General features: G+C 43.5%; 1 protein-coding gene and 2 non-coding genes across 6 annotated transcripts in view; all 3 read left to right on the top strand.

Moving 5' to 3' along the window:
- Positions 1-645: 645 nt before the first annotated feature.
- Positions 646-737, top strand: trnar-ucu (transfer RNA arginine (anticodon UCU)). The gene is given in 2 exon segments: positions 646-682; positions 702-737. It is a non-coding gene; the product is annotated as a tRNA-Arg (tRNA).
- A 788-nt stretch (positions 738-1,525) lies between these two features.
- trnar-ucu (transfer RNA arginine (anticodon UCU)) lies at positions 1,526-1,617 on the top strand. The gene is given in 2 exon segments: positions 1,526-1,562; positions 1,582-1,617. It is a non-coding gene; the product is annotated as a tRNA-Arg (tRNA).
- A 2,903-nt stretch (positions 1,618-4,520) lies between these two features.
- LOC117259344 (nesprin-2) overlaps positions 4,521-19,785 on the top strand; it is a 53,743-nt gene continuing 38,478 nt past the window's right edge. For 3 of the 4 annotated variants that reach the window (XR_013490995.1, XM_033630625.2, XM_078167377.1), the window contains exon 1: positions 4,522-4,766. The gene's annotated coding sequence lies outside the window, so the exon portion shown is untranslated. Of the gene's footprint in view, positions 4,767-19,785 lie in introns of all 4 variants that reach the window. The other variant, XM_078167378.1, reaches the window with a different exon arrangement.

Here is a 19,785-nt window from a genome sequence, read left to right as displayed (position 1 = left end):
ATGAACTTTCTACATCAACCTACGCCATGCAATGTACCGTGGGTGCGTTGGTTGTTGACATTCTGGTATGAAATGTTAATTTAGGCCTGTTACAAAATACAGTTTGGTTTTCACAGGAAATGTACAGTGTGCATACAGTCTCTTTCAAAATAAATGCACTACCTTGGTACAACTCCACAAGCTGATGTTTTTTCTCTCAACAACAAACACAGTTGGTTACATTTAGCCAACACATGCACATGGTTGGTGGTTGGCATGTGGTTGGGTTTAGAAAAAAAAACAACAGGGTTTGGCTTTGCAATTTTACAGGAAGCAAACACCGGCGTCTGGGGTGAAAGGCTGGGGCTGTTGGACCCATTCACCACTCCTCGCACTCGCCCTAATAGAACTTCTGCCCCTTTAACTTTCCTTGTTATCCCACCACATTTCCCCCTGATGCTGCTGGCCGCCATTAAACAATAATGGCGACTGGTTGCATATCATGCCAATGTGAAAGGACAGTTTTTTCACTGGCGTCTGATGCCAGAAGTCACCGACCAAGTGCCCGTATTCGACCACCTCGGAGTGAGTCCTGGTCGAAATTTTCAAGCGATACTGGGAGTCCTAAGTCCAAAAAGAGCCACTACATCTGAGAAAGTAACATGTGGCTCTGTGGCGCAATGGATAGCGCATTGGACTTCTAGACATACACAAAAGAAGTGATTCAAAGGTTGTGGGTTCGAGTCCCACCAGAGTCGATATTTAAAGGTTTACAGTGTTAAGTGGATGAAAAGTCATTCAACCATGATCTCCCTTGACACCAGCCTCCTCTGCACTGCCTGTTCAAGGTAGGAACTTTGTGTTGTTATTCCACCTCAGGGTTCTGTACAAAAGGCACGAATGCAGAATGGTCAAGCGACCTATGACATGTAATGTACTGTGGGTGCGTTAGTTGTTGACATTCTGGTATGCCATGTCAACTTAGGCCTGTTACAAAATACAGTTTGGTTTTCACAGGAAATGTACAGTGTGCATACAGTCTCTTTCAAAATAAATGCACTACCTTGGTACAACTCCACAAGCTGATGTTTTTTCTCTCAACAACAAACACAGTTGGTTACATTTAGTCAACACATGCACATGGTTGGTGGTTGGCATGTGGTTGGGTTTAGAAAAAAAAACAACAGGGTTTGGCTTTGCAATTTTACAGGAAGCAAACACCGGCGTCTGGGGTGAAAGGCTGGGGTTGTTGGACCCATTCACCACTCCTCCCACTCGCCCTAATAGAACTTCTGCCCCTTTAACTTTCCTTGTTATCCCACCACATTTCCCCCTGATGCTGCTGGCCGCCATTAAACAATAATGGCGACTGGTTGCATATCATGCCAATGTGAAAGGACAGTTTTTTCATTGGCGTCTGATGCCAGAAGTCACCGACCAAGTGCCCGTATTCGACCACCTCGGAGTGAGTCCTGGTCGAAATTTTCAAGCAATACTGGGAGTCCTAAGTCCAAAAAGAGCCACTACATCTGAGAAAGTAACATGTGGCTCTGTGGCGCAATGGATAGCGCATTGGACTTCTAGACATACACAAAAGAAGTGATTCAAAGGTTGTGGGTTCGAGTCCCACCAGAGTCGATCTTTAAAGGTTTACAGTGTAAAGTGGGTGAAAAGTCATTCGACCATGATCTCCTTTGACACCAGCCTCCTCTGCACTGCCTGTTCAAGGTAGGAACTTTGTGCTGTTATTCCACCTCAGGATTCTGTACAAAAGCAGAATGGTCATGAACTTTCTACATCAACCTATGACATGCAATGTACCGTGGGTGCGTTAGTTGTTGACATTCAGGTATGAAATGTTAATTTAGGCCTGTTACAAAATACACTTTGGTTTTCACAGGAAATGTACAGTGTGCATACAGTCTCTTTCAAAATAAATGCACTACCTTGGTACAACTCCACAAGCTGATGTTTTTTCTCTCAACAACAAACACAGTTGGTTACATTTAGCCAACACATGCACATGGTTGGTGGTTGGCATGTGGTTGGGTTTAGAATAAAAGGACAGGGTTTGGCTTTGCAATCTCACAGGAAGCAAACACCGGCCTCCCGGGTGAAAGGCTGGGGTTGTTGGATCCACTACATCAACACAGCAACATGTGGCTCTGCGGCGCAATGGATAGCGCATTGGACTTCTAGACAAACACAGAAGGAGAGATTCAAAGGTTCTGAGTTCGAGTCCCACCAGAGTCAATCTTCGGCAGCAGAGTGAGTGCTGAAGGTTCACGTGTGGTATTTTGAAATCTCAACCACACAAAGAGATAGAGCTGCTGCAGCCATGCCAAGTCTTTCCTAACTGTTTCAGTTATGTTGTATCAAATGAACAGTGACCTCTTCTCTGGCAACAAGCCATGAGTTCTTCATTCATGTTTCCAGTTTCTCTGAGGGTTTCCTTTTGTTATGCTGATCTTAAAGGGAAACACCAGTATTTTCAACCTGGACCTTATATTTCATTATTTATTCATTATTTATTATGCAATAGAACCACTCAGGGCACCTGCGCCCCATCAATTTACATCCATTTAAAGTGCTTGCTTTTGCCACTCACAGACTCAGGTCGTTATTATGAGTGTCTTAAATTTTGCGGAAAGGATCCTGCAGTGAAATGAAGTGCTTTGTTTTGTACCTTTTACTTGTTCCAATTAGTTTTGTGTTTAAGTTCTACTAACAGGAATTCTCTTTCTGAAATCTCACAAGGCTAAAGACGACGAGAAGTTAATGTCGGCTGAACATGCAGCTGATTTTGACATTATGAAAAAGTCTGTGAGTCACTTAGAATCATAAACATGGGAAAATCCAGCCTGGTAAGATCACCCTGATGGCGTCAGCTCAATATTCTGTTTTGGACTTTATGCTGCCCCAAACTCCTTCCAGAAATTAAAATCCAATCAGGGATAGTTGACAACATAAGTAGCCAATCAGGGTCTGCGTTGTAGTTCATGAGGTAACATGTAGCCTGCAGCTTAATGGTGTCTCCTGAAGCAACGAGCGCTAACTCTAACGTTAGTCGAATAAAGAAATAGAGCGAAAAACAACAATTAAACAAGAACATGAACATGCACTTACCGTGTTTCTTACAGGAAGAGATGTTTTCTTCCAACTGGATTTGACAAAAGCTTGACTTTCAACTGGCTCCGTTGGTGTTGATGAAGATGATCCCTGGTGTTTTGTTGCACTGATTGGCTGAAGAAGTTTGTCTGTCAAGGAGAGTGCTCCTGTCCACTGTAAATGTTTGGGACTGATACAGAGAGTGAAACAGAATGTTAAGCTAAGTTAAGCGTTAAGTTTTTCAAAATGCACTCTGGCATCTTATTTACCCTTAAAAAGTGTTTTTTTAGATTAAATTTTACAGATAAATGGGAAATTGTGAAGTTGAAAATAGTAGTAGTTGTTGGTCATTAGTATTAAGTAGAAACAGAATACTTTGCACCTGTATCATTAAAATTTAGAGAGAAAAATATTTCTGTTTCATGCTACTTTATACTTCTGCTCGTCCTCTACATCTCAGAGGGAAACACTGTGCTTTTTACTGCACTACACTTATTTGTCAGCTTAAGTTACTCTGAAAACTCAGATTAATAATACAAAATATAATCAACTACTAAATGATGATGTATAATTATAGATTAAACTATCCAGCAGTAAATATATTTAAAGCTTTTACCATTGAAGTGATTACTGGTGCGCTTTCCCTCTTCCATGCGATCACACAATATGTGTTGCTTGAATGACACAGAGGACCTAAAACAAACAGCTTCATATTATTTTCAATTTTATTTTATTTTTAATATATTCTACTTAGATCCAGGGCTATTCATAAAACATTTGGGGCTGAAACCTCGGATGCCCAGGCCTAAAAACACCACTGGTAAATAATTAACATAACTATGGATATATGATATTTAGTATTTACTTAAGGTTTCATCATATTTATTGTATATTTTTGTACTTCTAATCGGTGCTGATTCTTCCTTGTGAAGCACCTTTGTTTTGAAAAGTATGTATAAGGTTCATAATTATAATTCTACTTCTACTTCTGCTAATTATTATTATCATTTCAAATGCTGCATCATGATGTTTGCTTGGTGTGTTTTCTAAATTAAAAATGAATCTACATGTTTACAGGTCTCAGACTGATGGAGAGGTTTTATGGGTTTATGGTTTAATGGCAAAGGTAAAGAAGGCCATGAGGGCCGCGTCCCATTCCAGTAACAGCTCCACTTCTATGCTTCCTTGCCTTTGTGCAAACAAACTTTGAGCGATGAGGAAATGACAGAAAACAGATAAAAGAATGAGAAGGTGAATGAAAGTATCTGGAAGATTGAAAGTCACCTTCACTCTGTGTGAGGAGGTGAAGTAGGACACGTCAGAGGAGGTTTATAAAGAAAAAGGGACGCGGGGAAGAAGGAGCCGAGCTAGTGGCGCGTGATGCAGGTGAGCAGCTGCAGGTGTGTGTGTGTGGAAAGGTTCGGAGGGGGCGTGGCTTATAAACTACCTGCAGCAGGTAGGTTTGTGTTACCTGTAGTGTTTTCCTGCTGCAGACTGAAGGTTTTTCACGGCTGCTGCTGAGTTTTATCTCTCAGCTCTTATCAGCTGACCACCAGCCCAAAACTCACCTGGATCACCGGAAGTGTTTCTGACTGTCAGAATAGTTTTGTTTTTACCCCAACAAACTGGACATGTTTTTCTCTTGACTCGTTTCCTGAAATGAGCTCATCCACCGGCCGGTAAGTGAGTCATCTTGCCGACGTTAATTAGATCACGTTCACCGCCTCACACACCGTTTAAACTCACCGTGAGTTTGTTTTCCGGTTTGTGAGGTCTTACTGAGTGTTGTTTTGTTGTTTTGTTGTTTTATCTGCATGTAAACAAGTTTCAAATGTCACCTGAACCGAAACTCTCATCACCTGTTTGTTATTTTAGACACAAGTTGTTTTGAGGAAACATGCAGCTTAATGTGAGACTGTGAGAGTAGTAATTTACACCGCTGTGCTGCTCAGGAACCGGTTTTTATTCTGTACCTGGATACTGTAGGCCTGTGTGTGTGTGTGTGTGTGTGTGTGTGTGTGTGTGTGTGTGCGCGCGCGTGCGTGCTTGCGTGTGTGTGTGGTAGAGTCACTCACACACCGGGCTGTCAGGAGTGTATCCAGTGTCCTGTGTGCCCTCGGGATATGAGTTTTAAGACTTGTGTGTGTTTGGTGTCCATGTGTCCCTCTGTTGCCATGGTTACGGAGACAGGCAGGCATCATGCATGCTGGTCTGGTGCACATGGTGCAGGAGTCACTTCAAAATGTAGATCTTTTTTATGATATCCTTGAGGTTTAGGATGCTGGTCGGACAAAACCAGATGTTGTGATCTGCATGTTTCACTGTTTTCTGATATTTTATAGGCTCATATAGTTTCAGGTCAGGCTGTGATTGGATAGTTGTATCAAACGATGTAACACAGAAGACACAAAGGAGGACACAGTTCTGTTTAACAACACAGCTCACAGCGTCTGAGCCTTATTTCAGTTTTACAGTGGACATTTGTAGTTAGTTAACTGAGCTGGTAAACCCTTTTGTTTAAGCTGCATTTATCTGAACTTCAGAAGGCCTTCGTGTCGTGCACTGAGAGCTTCATTCTGCAGCTTTCTTACTCTTAAAGCAACCTAATTAAGTCTAGAAGTTGATCTGTTATGTAAGGGGTAATATCTTGTATGTAGGAGATAGTAGAATATATGATGATAAACTTTTTGGCCAATATTGTTTGTATCAGCTGATACAGACTGGTGAATGGTGGTGTCCATCAGTCTCCAGGTAGCTGTCCCTTTAATACCTCTGCTTGCGTTTGACTTCTGAGAGCTGCTTTATGGTATCTCTGGAGTTTTGCATTAATTAGATGGAGCAGTTTCTGAACCACTATTTTGCACAATTCCAGCTGGAAAAACAGCGATGGGACGCTAGAAAACACCCACATTTTGTGTCTAAAAGCAGCTGGAAACACAGCGACAACTCACTGGATCACAACTGGTTTTGCTCTTTGCTGGTATCGACAGGTCGGCAGGTGTCTCGTCTAGGTGTCACTTTAGAAAAGCTGAAATGATGCATATGAAATATGCCAGTGTAACGTATTTGTGGTTTGCAGAAACCTACAATGCCAACATTTTTGCTTTTCAATTGAAAACAAAACATCTGAACACTTCATGTTGGACTGTAGGAAACTGTGATGGGCTTTAAATCTGAACATTTTGTGGCTTTGTGAAGCTGCAGTATGTTTCCTTTAATTGTTAGGTCCCAGGTTGTAACCCAGCTCATTATCTGTGTCCACCACCTCAAACAAACAAACACGCTCCTGTCACACCCTAATGGATGGTCTTTGGTCACACTGGATTGTCTACAGGTTCCTTCAGGCTTGCTGTGACTGGAACAACCACCACCGCAGCAGCAGCTGTCGGTGCTGCTGTAGGAATGTGTCGCTGTGGTGAAACACCTCCTCCACCCACTGACAGCAGAACAACACTCAGACCTGTTTTTGGGTGTCTGACAGCAGACTAATCCTCTGCCACACGTGAACTGAAGAAACAATTAAACATGTTGCTGTGTGTGTGTGTCAGTTTGAGCTCGAGGTCTCTGGTGAATTCTCCGACAAACAAACAGGTTGATCCCTGACTGTGTTCAGGAGTTTGTTTTACACCACTGTTGCAGATGTTTCTGTTTATTCCTCTTCATCAGTTACATAGACCTGTAGACAGCTGATGCTGAAGTGCAGTGTGTCCACCTTGACTTGAATTTAGTGCAACTCAACCAAACAGTTGACTGACAGAAAATAAATTCACAGCAGTACTGATACTCCGTTAGCACTGTGTTTCTAGCTTCTTCAGTATGATCATTTTCTGCTTTCATCTGTTTTATATCATGAGAACAGAATTTCTGTGAGGTTTGGGATGTTGGTTGGACAAAGCGAGATTTGTGATCTGCATGTTTCACTTTTCTCTGATATTTTAGCTGGTAAAACCTTTTAAGCTGCATTTATCTGAACTTCAGAAGGCCTTTGTGTCGTGCACTGAGAGCTTCATTCTGCAGCTTTCTTATTCGTAAAACAACCTAATTAAGTCTAAAAGTTGATCTGGTTATCTGGTATGCTTTCATTTGATAAGTTGAAGTAATAAAAATACTGAAATGATAAAGCCTACACTTCAGCTAACCTTCTACTTGGGCATTGTGTTCGAGGAACATTTGTGTCACAGGGTAATTTTTTTGGTCCGACCCTTGTGGCTGCAGCTTCATCCAATACAGCGACCACTGTGTCATGCACACAGGTCACGTCCCGCATGGGCTCTATGAGTGGAGGGTTACGGTGTCACTGAGCTCAGGTGAACCACCCTGCAGCTTTTACAATGTAACTGTGTCACATAGATCGTATAACTGTGGCTACAGTTTCACTACAGTGACCTGAGCTGTGCTGAATGTTTAGTGTCACCTGAGAGGCTGAGTTATGTTTGACCCCGTTCCCACCTGAAACTGAAACAATCGTGATCACTGAACGTGTGACAATAGAAATAAAGTTCTTGTTGTTTCAGATATTGGATTCATTTGACCTGCTTCAGATTCTGAGCAGAGCATTTTGCAGCTGCACACTGTGTACCAGTAAATGTGGTCTGTAAAGTGTCAGAAAATTGTACAAAATGCTCATCACCTGCTTCAACAACCATGCCACGTTCAAAGTCTCTTAAATCACCTTTCTTCATCGTTCTGAGGCTCAATTTGAACTTCAGCAGCTCGAACTTCAGTTGCTGCCACGTGATTGGCTGATTAGCTATTTGTGTTAACAAGCAGTCGAACAGCTGTACCTAATTAAGTGGCCGGTGAGAGTAAATGTATAAAACTGCTGTTTTCATGCATTTTTGAAGACAATACAAGTCAACACAAACTCTGTGTGCCAATCAATGAATCCTTTGACAGCTGCAGTGATAATGAGCCCTGCGACGAATCTGCTTGAAAACTGTTGAACAAATAGTGAACACTTCTGAGAGGAAGACAGGTGTGGGAGGAAGAGGAGTTAGAGATGAAGAGCTGCAGCAGCAGAGAGGAGAAAAGCAGTGAAAGAGGATGCAGAGCAGGTTGTGAGTTGATCTGAGTGTTTTGAAAGGAGTTAATGTGTTTTATTAGTGTTGCTGAGGCTGCTGGGCTTCATTATGACTCAGATTACCTTCATTATGTCCCAAGGCTCCACCCCCCCCACCCCCCCCATGGAGGCAGTCTGCACTAACTCTTTGCTAGCTAACATCTGCAGGCTAATGTCCCCTCTGACAGCCATAACAACACATAATGTTATTACACCATTAAATAGCCTGCTTCCTTCAGCTTTATGACTGCTGTTACCTGCAGCACGTCAGCCCTCTGCACAGAAACACTTCACTGCACTGCCGAATGGGACCGAAGAAGGCCGAGCAGGGCCAGTCTGGCTTCCCTAGCAAAGTTTACTGTCAGGTAGACGGCACTGATACCTTGTTCACGTTGCAAAGTAAACAACCAGAAAGTTTTTGTTGAACGTGTTTGATTGGTGAAGGCTGGAATTATGGTACAGTTTGCAGGTTAGCAGCAACAGACTATAAGTATTTTTCAATGGAAGCTGGTAACATGAAGCTACAGACTGACGCTCAACACTTTAGGAAGTCTGTGATCTGGCACGTGCAGCTGATGGAGAAGATGATGATGATGGTGTTGAAGGTAGAGCTGAAATCCACAAACAGGATCCCGGCGTAAGCTGCTGGGGGTGAAGGATAAAATGGAGGGTTATGTTGACTGCATCGTCCACAGACCTGTTGGTTGTGTAGGCGAACTGCAGGGGGTCCAGAAGTGGGTCGGTGGGATCGAACAAGGTGCTCAAAGGACTTAATAACCACAGAGGTCAGGGGGACAGGTCTGTAATCATTCAGTCCTGTGATCCTTGTTTTCCGGGGGACATGGATAATGGTGGAGGTTTGGAAGGTTTTCATGGCATGTCTTCAGCAAGGTGTTAAAGATGTCCGCGGACACCAGAGACAGCCAATCAGCACAGGGCTTCAGAGTGGAGGCAAAGACAGAGTACAGAGAGGGCCGTCGTCGTGGTGTAGGGGGAGAAGGAGGGGGCCTCTGGGATGAGCAGTTGCAGGGGGCTCCAGACCCTGGTTTATCTGGTTTGCTGGGTGCACGCTGCAGATGGAGTAGGGATCTTTGGGTTTGCAGTTAGGACACACACAAAGCTAGGTGCCTGCAATCAGGTGTGGTGAGTGCTGTGGCAAATGTGCACGTCAAATTTGGGTAGAAACGTGTGGTCGTGACAACACTGAGCAGGAGAACTAACTATTCCTCATGGACTAAAACCTCGATTATATTTGGAGAGATGAGGCTTTGGACTGTTCATGGTGTGGTTTTCAAGAAAATTGGAATAGATTAAGTGCCTCCGGGCGCGTTGAGACTAATTTGGCAATAAACTGATACCTGACTCTGTATCCAGTCAGTCTGCATCAGTCAGGTTCACACAGCTAGACGCCTGACAGCTGCAGCGCAGAGTCCACTATTGATCCTCAAAGCCACGTCTCTGTGAAGCACAAAACGCAAGATGAAGAAAAGTCTTTGTTTCTCCCCACCAGTTGCTGGAGTTTGTCCAATGTGTTGCACAGTGAATGCACATTGTAGAGAAATATTCATGGTAATGGTGTGCGAAGTACGCTCTTGTGGAGGTGCACAAGCTCATCGGCTCATTTCCCTCTCCTTCGTCGTTTCACTGCTTTGACCAGAACATCCATTAATTCCACTGAGGAAGAGAGAAAAGTGGGAAATAAAACTGTTGGGGTTGTTTCCCTGGTGCTCATAAGGTCCTCTCTGGGTGCTGTGGTAAAACACTGAATCAGCAAGCAAAACAGGGCAATACATGGTGGCCATTGGCAGCTCCATCTCGATCTTAAATGAACAGTTTCAAAATAGAATAGAAAAGAACTTTATTTATCCCAGGAGGGAAATTCAGCTGTTCAGCAGCTCAAAAAACAAAAAGACAAAAAACAACCACACTTCCCCTCAGGTTTGAGCAGTTTTAGACTTCAGCAGTATCCCCTAACCCACATGGGCCTCTTCCACTGTCACTTTTGGCCGTGCCGAGTGAAGCCATGCCTGCTTTTCCATTTTCAGTTTAGACACACAATGCCACGCTGAGCTTTGCTGTCCCTTTTCTTTCCATCGTAGATCTGCCCAGGTGCGCTGCGTTGCTTAACGAGGTGCATCACACCTGGCATGGAGGAGGTGCTTAAGAGCTCCTGTGCCAGCAGCAGAGCAGAGAGGCCTCTGGTGTGGGGACTGCTGGTCCTGCTGCCTCTCAGCCTGGGATTTTTGTTGTCTTGTTCGCTTGATTTATTTGTTAATAAATCCCAAGGATCTGAGTGGTTTAAAGATGTCTTCTGTGGTAATGTTGGGTCAGTGGTGGAGTGTTGTTCATCCCATAGGGCTGTCTAAGGGTGGGGCGTAACAAGGGCTAAGAGGTCATTAAATGTCATGATGTTTCCAAAGAAATCAGGACTTCCTGTCATGTCAGAAGTTCTGCAGATAACATAGCAATAAAAACAATCGTTAGTATTGTAAAAGACGTTAATATTTAATTCTCCGGCCTGAATCTCCTTATCAAAGTCTGAAATATGTCGTCACACTCCCCTCCGCTCTCCGTCTCTCTCTCTGTGTCTGTGATCCTCCCTGCTTATCCCAAAACTCCACACTTTCTCCTTTCAGTCCGTATAATTCACTGCACTCTGCCACCTCGTGACGCCACTTCCAGCTTAGTTAGTTTAACATTCAAATCTGCAGAGAAACGTCGACGTATTTGGGTCATGAGATTAAGATCTGCTCAGTAAAAAGACTCCTCTGACACCTTTAGAAGTTTCAAAGTCCCGTTCAGCCTGAAGCCAAATTTGACATAATCACTGAGCTTAGAATTATAAAGTCACATCTGTCTGATTTACTTTTATAAATCAGAACTGTTTTCATGCTGTTGTGCAGTTTTAAGGAGAATAATTTTGGGTTTTAGAAAGTTAAGTAGAAAGTATGTGGTTTTTATTTTAGGGTGACAACACCTCAGGGTGTCTTCACAGCTGGGACCAAAATGACACATAAATTCAGTACGTTAACAGCTCATTGGCCTGTGAGGACTTCCCCAGGGCAGATATAATTACTGTGATTTACAAAGTGTTTGTTCCCTGCACAGCCTACGTGCTCCATTAAAGGGGCTCTACGTAGCTTTTTAAAATCAACATATCATTGCCTCATTAATTTTTAAGAATGGACCATGATAACTGTAAACGGATGACAGAACAGAAATGTCTGATTACATGGGTTTTTTTTTTACAGTGATGCTCTCTGGGATTGTTTGGGCCCAAAGATGCTAAAAGGTTTGTAGCTCGCTCCTTCGTGGAGGACGGCAGCTGCAGTTTCATTCCTCAACAGTTTCGGTGAAGACTAATAGGAGTCTGGGGCTGGGCGATGTAACGACCATGTGGGATACATCAACATATTTTCAAGCAAGATATAAATTTAGACAACACCGTTTATATTGATACAGGGACAAGCTGTGTTACATAATGCTCACTCACTCACAAGTTCTCCAGCAACACTCAGAATCTGTTAATTAGTCTACAGTGCGATGTCGGTCTATATGTTGCACGTGCTGCGCTAAATCAGTCTGAGATGAATGAAATGACCACAGTAGCACACATGCAGTCCAGCACAGCGCTGCATGAGCTGTTTGATTGTGTCAGGTGCATCGTGGGTGTTTTGTGGCAAACCATCACTGTTTTTCCCACTGCCACCAACACTGAATATTTTAAGCCAAAACATGATCTTTTCCCAACCATAACCAAGTAGTATTTGACCACAGGTTAACCACAGCGTTATTGAAATGTAAAGTTTCAATGTATCCGCTGCATGATAACAACATGCAAATGTTCCATAGCTGTGATTTGCAGAAATGTAAAACACTTATTCTGCCGAATGGTTTGGCTTTCTGCCCAGTCTCAAGGTCCGTAGAGAGATATTGCTCTGATGATATTAAAGCACAAACAAACCCATTAAGTTTTGCAACTGAGTGCAATTTGCCCTTTTTTTGCACCTCATTGCAATTATCCATGTGGCAAAGTATAAATGTTGCCTTTGTACTGAGAACACAGAAGGCATAAATGTGGCAGAGAGAAAAGACAGCGAGCTGCAGGTCCTGACCAACAAGAGGCAGAGTCGTTCCTCCAAACTTCAGGCGGGGAATAAAAAATGACAGAGAGAAGCCGCAGACCTGGTGAGGTACTCTTGGTCCCAACCCTCACCTATGGTCATGAGCTCTGGGTAGTGACTGAAAGAATGAGATCACGGATACAAGCGGCCGAAGTGAGTTTCCTCTGTAGCGTGTCTGGGCTCAGCCTTAGTGTAAGGGGGAGGAGCTCTGACATCTGGAGGGAGCTTGGAGTAGAGCCGCTGCTCCTTCATGTCGTAGGGGTCAATTGAGGTATTTCGGGTACGTCCAACTGGTGGGAGGCCACAGGTCAGATGCAGAACACACTGGAGGGATTATATATCTCGTCTGGCCTGGGAACACCATGGTGTCCCTGGGCCCTGGTTAAGCGACTAAAAATGGATGGATGGAGAGAAGCCCTGTTTGTGATTTAATATCCGAGTCTGTGAGTGCACTTGACTTCCCACCAACTCTGTGATAATTATTTCACTGTGACTGTGTGTGGCTGTTAGTGCTGATCTTTGTGAATTGGACTAGTTTGTAGTAAGGCCTATTTGCATTGAAAGGGGGCAGTTTGGTGCCAGGTGTTTGCATATTACCTCATTTAAATGTGTGCAAATAGCACAGGAGCATATTTACTTGGCAGCGCGGTGCGAGGTGCATTCCACCCTTTGTGGGAGCTTTGAGAGTTAACCTTTTCCTCTTTGTGTTATTTGTGCAGGTTTAGCAGCCTCAAAAGCTACACAATACTTTTGTAAATTCTTCCTGCAGTTTCATTTTGTTTCTTGCACTGTTTCGCTTTTTTCTTTAACCACCTGTAGCTACACTTATTGCTCATGTGCAGCAGATGTGAACAGCTCTAGTGAAAGACTAACTGTGCTACATTTAGGTTGTCAATATATAAGTAGTAAAAACAGAAAAAGATTCTGTATTTAGTGCAGACTTTAAGCTCGGCTCATATCTGCACTATCAGGCAGGTGGAAACCAACATTAAAGTGATGAAAACAGAAACTAAACTAACTCGAGTGTCCTTAAATGCTCTTTGTCATCTGTTATTTTGAGCCTTCAGTGGAGGAAACAGGTTCACATTTCACTGAAACAGCATTGTACTCTTTGACACACAGAAGGAAACTGGTGTTTGAGTGAACTGTGGCTCATATTACTGTTAATGTGTTTCTTTTATCCAGTTCCAGACTGTATTCACTTCCCTCCTTTACACTTCATGAACACCTCTGCTGCCTTTTAGTAGACTAGGACAGGAGAACAAATCCATGCTGCTCTCTCATGTATGTGAATATATGCTGGCTGAGAGTTGTGGAGTAGAAAGGCAAGTCTGAGGAATTCACTGTGAACTTTAAGTACAGTATGTTTGTGACACCCAGGCGAGACGCCTGCTGAGCTGCAGAACACTGGTCGAGACCAACAAACAACAAAACTGGTTGTTTCAGTGACCCGCTGCTGTTTCCACACCAGTGACAGTGCCACCAAACGCAGGAATTTTAAGCCAAAACATGATCTTTTTCTCACCGTTAGCAAGTGGTTCCTTCACACATATGTCTAACAGGATAAAATGATGAAGAGGTGACATTTATCTAAAAGGTCAAAGGTCAGCTTCACTGTGACATCATAATGTTCTGCATAAAACACTTTCGGTGCTTATTTAACATCATATCTCAGGAACAGAAGGGGAGACATTTGGTCAGATACTAAACTGGTGACTGAAGCATCCATGTTTTCTGTCAGAGAAACTGGACTGTTTCGCAGAGACATGCAACCAATAGGCAGTAATTTCAGTTGATACCAGAAACTGAACAGTTGTCTCTGGTTGAAATGAAAGGTGACGTCAGAGATGAACTTACACAATGTTAGTTTTGGTCTATTCATATTCAAGAATATAGAATATCACTAATGGGTATAATCCATAGAAGCATGCAGCCGTTCTTTCCCCCTTTGGTGCTCTGACTGTTTTCTCTCTGTCAGTTATTTTAAAGATGATTTGTAAACTTATACACCCTCCAGATATTCTCACTGTCTCCTTTTCCATCTCCTCCCTTTTTCTCCATCTTCTCTACGTAATTAGATAGTTAGGATCAGGTATCTTTCATAGCCTCCACCCCTTCCTCTCTCTAGGTCTCTGTCTCTCCGTCTGTCTCTGAGGGGGACAGAGAGGCTGTTTGTTCCCTGCCTGCCTCCTTTTGTCCAGATGAGACAATAGACTGACTCTGGGGGCAGAAAGGAGGAGGAGCAGAAGGAGGAGCAAAGATGTGTTGGAAGGGACAAGGACAAATAGGTGAAAATAGAAGTTAATTTATTCAAAGATCTTTCCTACAAATAGCCTAACTGACAAACTTAATTTCAGTGTGGCTGCAGTCTACAGTATGAGCTACTTGATCAGTCTTCCAGTTCACTAAATCCACCTTGTGCCATTTAGTGGCTGAGTTTAAAGTAAATCATTTCAGGACCATAGAGGCTGCATATGCACCACCATTTGAATGGTGATAATTGACGACCATTTTAAATCTCAGTTTACTGCACTATTAAATGTTTATTATTAAGGAAATAGCACCAGAGTGAAGCAGCATTACACAGCATTAATTTAGGTTTGATGCGTCACAGTCATGCTTTGCTTACTGACTGTGCTCCACATGTTCAGACAGGCTCATGGTGGACGTTCAATTAGAGAAGCCTACCAAGCTGCTGATCACTGCAGAACAACACATACATAACAATAAACAACAAAACCGGTTGTGTTTTAGTGACTTGTTGTTTCCAGGAGCTTTTTAGGCTCCAACTGAGGGTGTTTTTCAGGGAGCTATTACTGGTTTTCCACCAGAGATTTTTACCAAGACATCACTGAGTTTCCTGCTGGGATAGTGCCACGAAAAGTGCTTGTATTATAGCGAGACACGGCTGCTTTTGCTGCGGCAATAATGCCATGAAAAGCAGTTGCTTTTCTACTGAGACATTAGCTATGTTTCCATCCAAAAGTGAATCGAATCTTTGGGAAATGTGCATTTAAAGAAATAGGAATCCTGTGTGTTTCCATTAAATGTACGGACTTTGGTGAAAACTATGAACTCGCACAAGTTTTCCGCAGAACCAGAAACAAAACAAGTCTCGCATTCTTCTTCTTCTACGTTTTCTGGCGGTTGGCAACCAGCTTGTAAATGCATTACCGCCTTCCTGACCCGGAGTGTGGATATCACCATGGAGAGAGGTGCGTCAGACTTACTTCGAACATAACTGTTTCCATCCCCCGTTTTGTGAATCAACATTTTTCGAATCAACCAAAACCCGGCTAAAGCGAGCGTATTTTAGTTTGTGTGAATCAGGGGATTTTAATTTGAATTTTGGCGTTTCCATCATAATTTTCTGATGCAATACTTCTATATGCGCATCTAAACAGGCTGATGGAAACATGGCTATTGCTGCTTTTCCTGCTGGGATAGTGCCACGCATAGCAATTTTAATTTTTACAGTGACATCGTTGAGTTTCCTGCCGAGACAGTACAGTGAAAAGCAGTTGTTTTTTTACACAGACATTACTGCGTTTCCTGCGGAGATAGTGCCATGAAAGTGGTTGTTTTTTAACGCAGGTATTGCAGTTTCCTGCCAGGATCTTGCAACTAAAAGCAGGTATTTCAAGTGAAAACATGATCATTTCTGAACCATTCCAAAGTGGTTTTTGTGCCTTAGCATAACCATGTTAACCACAGTGTTCTTGAAACCCTAAGAGGCCGTTTACACGTACACAGTGATTTTGATAAATGGAGACATCTTCCTTCGTTTGTGCCCTTCGTTTACACGCAAAAGGAGATTTCTCCTCTGAAAACGAGTCTTTCTAAAAACTCCGGCCAGAGTGGAGATTTTGGAAAACTCCCGTTGCGCGTTTGCATGTAAACTGAGATAAACAGAGATAACCGGAGTTATAGGCAGCCGACGTCACAGTATGCGCCGGAACTTGCGCCTGTGTAAAAAGTGCGACCTATGTTGCTATGGTGACAATGGATACATGGAAGGCTTGAGCTTCTCGTTACACTGCCACCTACAGGTTTGGCATGCTCTTGTGTATATATACACGGGTAAGTGTAAACGAAGATCTTTTTGAAAACGGAGACGGTGAAATGTCCGTTTATGAAAATAGCCGGCCACGTGTAAACGGCCTCTCAGTTTCAACGTATCCACTACATAATGATCTGCAAATGTTACATATCCATGTGTTAAGGCTGTCTGTGTATTCTCTACTGCTGTCCCTCTTCCCTCCCTTGCAGATCTGCCCAGGTGTGTTGCATTAGTTAATGAGGTGCAGTGCACCTGGCATGGAGGAGATGATTAAGAGCTTCTGTGCCAGCAGCAGAGGGGAGGCCTCTGGCGTGGAGACTGCTAGTCCTGCCGCCTCTCAGCCTGGGAGTTTTGTTGTCTTGTTTGCATGTTTTACTTGTATTAAATGCCATGGACTTCAGTGTTTTAAAGGTGTTTATGTGATTATTTTGGGTCAGTGTTGGAGCCTTGTTCGCCCCATAGGGGCCTAAGGGTGGGGTGTAACACCATGGTTTGCAGAAAAGTACAATGCCAACATTTTCTCAGACCATTGGGTTGGTTAGATGACAAGGCTGCAGTGTGAGTTCTCAGAGTGCTTGCAGGTCTAATTTTGTTGTTTGGCATAAAAATTGCATCTAAGGAGGAATAAATAAGTTACTTTATTTCAAGCTGGGAAATATAAAAAAGGTTTTGGTGGTCAGCAAGATTTTAGAGCTGGTTTTAATGTGGCTGGTTGAGCTCAGATTCTGCAGGTGCAGGGAGAGCTGTACTGTAGGACACAATCTGTGAGAGGAGAAGAGGGCAGGCAGGGAGGAGAGTTCTGACAGGAGCAACCGGCCTTATGTCACTACACACACACACACACTGATGTCACCACAGGCTGCTCTCTGCTGCACACTAGGTTGTGTCTTTTTAGTCGTCGCAAGGTTAGAAAGAAGAGGAATGTCCAGTGAAGAGAGGACACTGGTTGGGTGTTGGATTACATGTAAACTCACTTTCTGTGAAACCTCAAGGACAGTCCGCACTGCCAGAGTTATACCAAGTGTTTTTGGAGTGTTGCCATCTTAATTAATGGCACAATCCACACTGAGAGATGCATGTCCGTATGCTCACAGTCGACTTACTTGTTGTTTCCTGTTCAGTGTAAGTTATAATCTCCACAAGCAGCCGTTCAGATTACACAAATCTCTTGCTGTCTATATGTTGTGAATTCATTAACACAGTTCTAATCTGTAATTATGGATCCAGACCTTCAGGTTCACTGTCAACTTTCTAGTTTCACTGTGAGCATATCGAGCGATGGTGTGCAGAGTCAATAAATAAAAACCTTTCACTTTAATGGCTGTGCAAGTCATTGGAATTTGATTTGGTGAAAACACTCAGTGCACAGAGTCAGCAGCACAGCATATACTGTAAGCAACAAATGATAATGACAGTGCGCCTGTTCTCTTCCTGCACGCATCTCATGTAGTGCTTAAAACTATTCTGCAGATCAATAGTTTTGTTGGTAATTCTGACATCAGTCATCCAGATAACGACGCCGTGGCTGGCTGCTGCCCTCTCAGACTGAGTTTATCTGTGCTGCTGACAGACAGCTGCTGCTGTAACACAGTCGGTGTGGACTGCACGGATGAACGCTTCAGTAGCTCTTACACACTGCTGACATCTGAAATTGGGGTTATTCTTTAGGTTATGACGGAGTCAGACATTCTTTCCTGTGGGCTTGAAATGACCTGCAAACTAAGTTTTTACAGGAAGCTTCTGTGTTGAAGCAAAGAACTCTTATATCTTTTTATTGTGATAGAGACAGAAAGTAAAGCAGACTGACGCTTTGGCTCCAACATAAATTAAAGGGACATTGTGTAACATTTTCAGTTGTTTATTGGCAAAAATTGATGTCTGCATTCATAAATATGTCATCACTGGTGTACCATTACCTCCACCAATAATCTGACTTATTCTCGTAAAAGGAGAATTTCGGATTTGTTTGTACATTGTGCGGGTAAGTCGTCTGTGGGGTTCCATTATGTTTCGCCATCTTGAGAATACACCCGCCAGCAAAGGACATACAGCACCGCCTTCGGTGTTTTCGTTGAGAGCCAGGAGAGGAGCAAGAGATAACCCTGGCAAATCTGAAACAAAGTCCCACTCTTTGAGCATAATGCAGGATCATGCATATGCAGCATCACGGGAGACGGAATCCTTGTCGCCAAGAAAGCGCAAAAGGGAATAGAAAAGGCAGCGTGACCGGCGAATTAAAAAAATGAAGGTCCACATCGGGGTAGCCTTTCCCAGGTAGAGAGAGCTGCTGAGGGAGAATGGTAATGCAATCACAGGCCAGCGCCGCTGTTGGCTGTTAGCCGCTGTTAGCGGCCAGTCGCTAACAGCCTCATCCCTCTCCTCACATCACTGCGCCGCTGTTAGCCGCTGTTAGCCGCTGTTAGCGCTGGCCTGTGATTGTATTACCTTTCTCCTTCAGCAGCTCTCTCCACCTGGGAAAGGCAACCCCAATGCTGACCCTTGTTTTTTTAATTCGCCGGTCATGCTGCCTTTTTGATTCCCTTTTGCACTTTCTTGGTGACGAGGATTCCGTCTCCCGTGATGCTGCATAATACATGATCCTGCATTATGCTCAAAGAGTGGGACTTTGTTATGCGGCAGTAGTGCCGCTGGCCACTAACAGCTGTTAGCGGCGCAGTAATGCGAAGAGAGGGATGAGGTGTGTGAGGTTGAGCCACTTGTCAGTTGTCAAAGGACAAGACGTGATTGGTTGTTTCAATTTACATCCGCCCCAACAGTCCTACGTTGTAAACACAGCCAGCATGGTGAGGAGGGGGTTTGTCAACTCGCGTCGCGTGTGTCTGTGTAGGAGCCTGAATGAATACTCCATGTAGTATCGGATGACATGGTTTCATCAGTGTTATCATAGCTTTTTGGTACACAGTGGCTACAGTTGTTGCAATACGTGTTTGAAACAGTGAGGCGCTAGAGTGCGCCATCTGTTTGAATGCAATATATGATTTCAACGTTAGATGGGAGAAATTCCTACACACTGTGGCTTTAAAGAAATTAAAGGTTCTATCACTGAACAACAATTTAAAGGGCCAGTGTGTAAAATGGGTTGAAAACTGTTGGAAACAGTGACATCAGTGGTCAAATTCTAGATTGCAGGGCTCACTCACTCACCCCTCCCGTCGGGTAAATGACGGTGGCCTCGTAGGGACAAAAAGCCTTGCGCACGAGTTTTTCAGGAGTAGGTCTATCTAGCAACGAGGTGAATGTTTATTTAGAAATCTAAACCATGTTACGATATTGTAATGAATCCCTCACGAGCAGGAGACCAGAGGAGCATTCGGGAAAAAGGCCAGTTTATTTGAGCACTCCAGAAACTCCGGTAACACTCCACTCCGTCCCAAACTCTGACTCTTCTAGCGTAACACACACACTTCATACACACATACTCGTTTACAATACCT

This window comes from Epinephelus lanceolatus, chromosome 4, assembly GCF_041903045.1.
Source record: "Epinephelus lanceolatus isolate andai-2023 chromosome 4, ASM4190304v1, whole genome shotgun sequence".
NCBI lineage: Eukaryota > Metazoa > Chordata > Actinopteri > Perciformes > Serranidae > Epinephelus > Epinephelus lanceolatus.
This window is presented reverse-complemented; position numbering and strand designations above follow the sequence as displayed.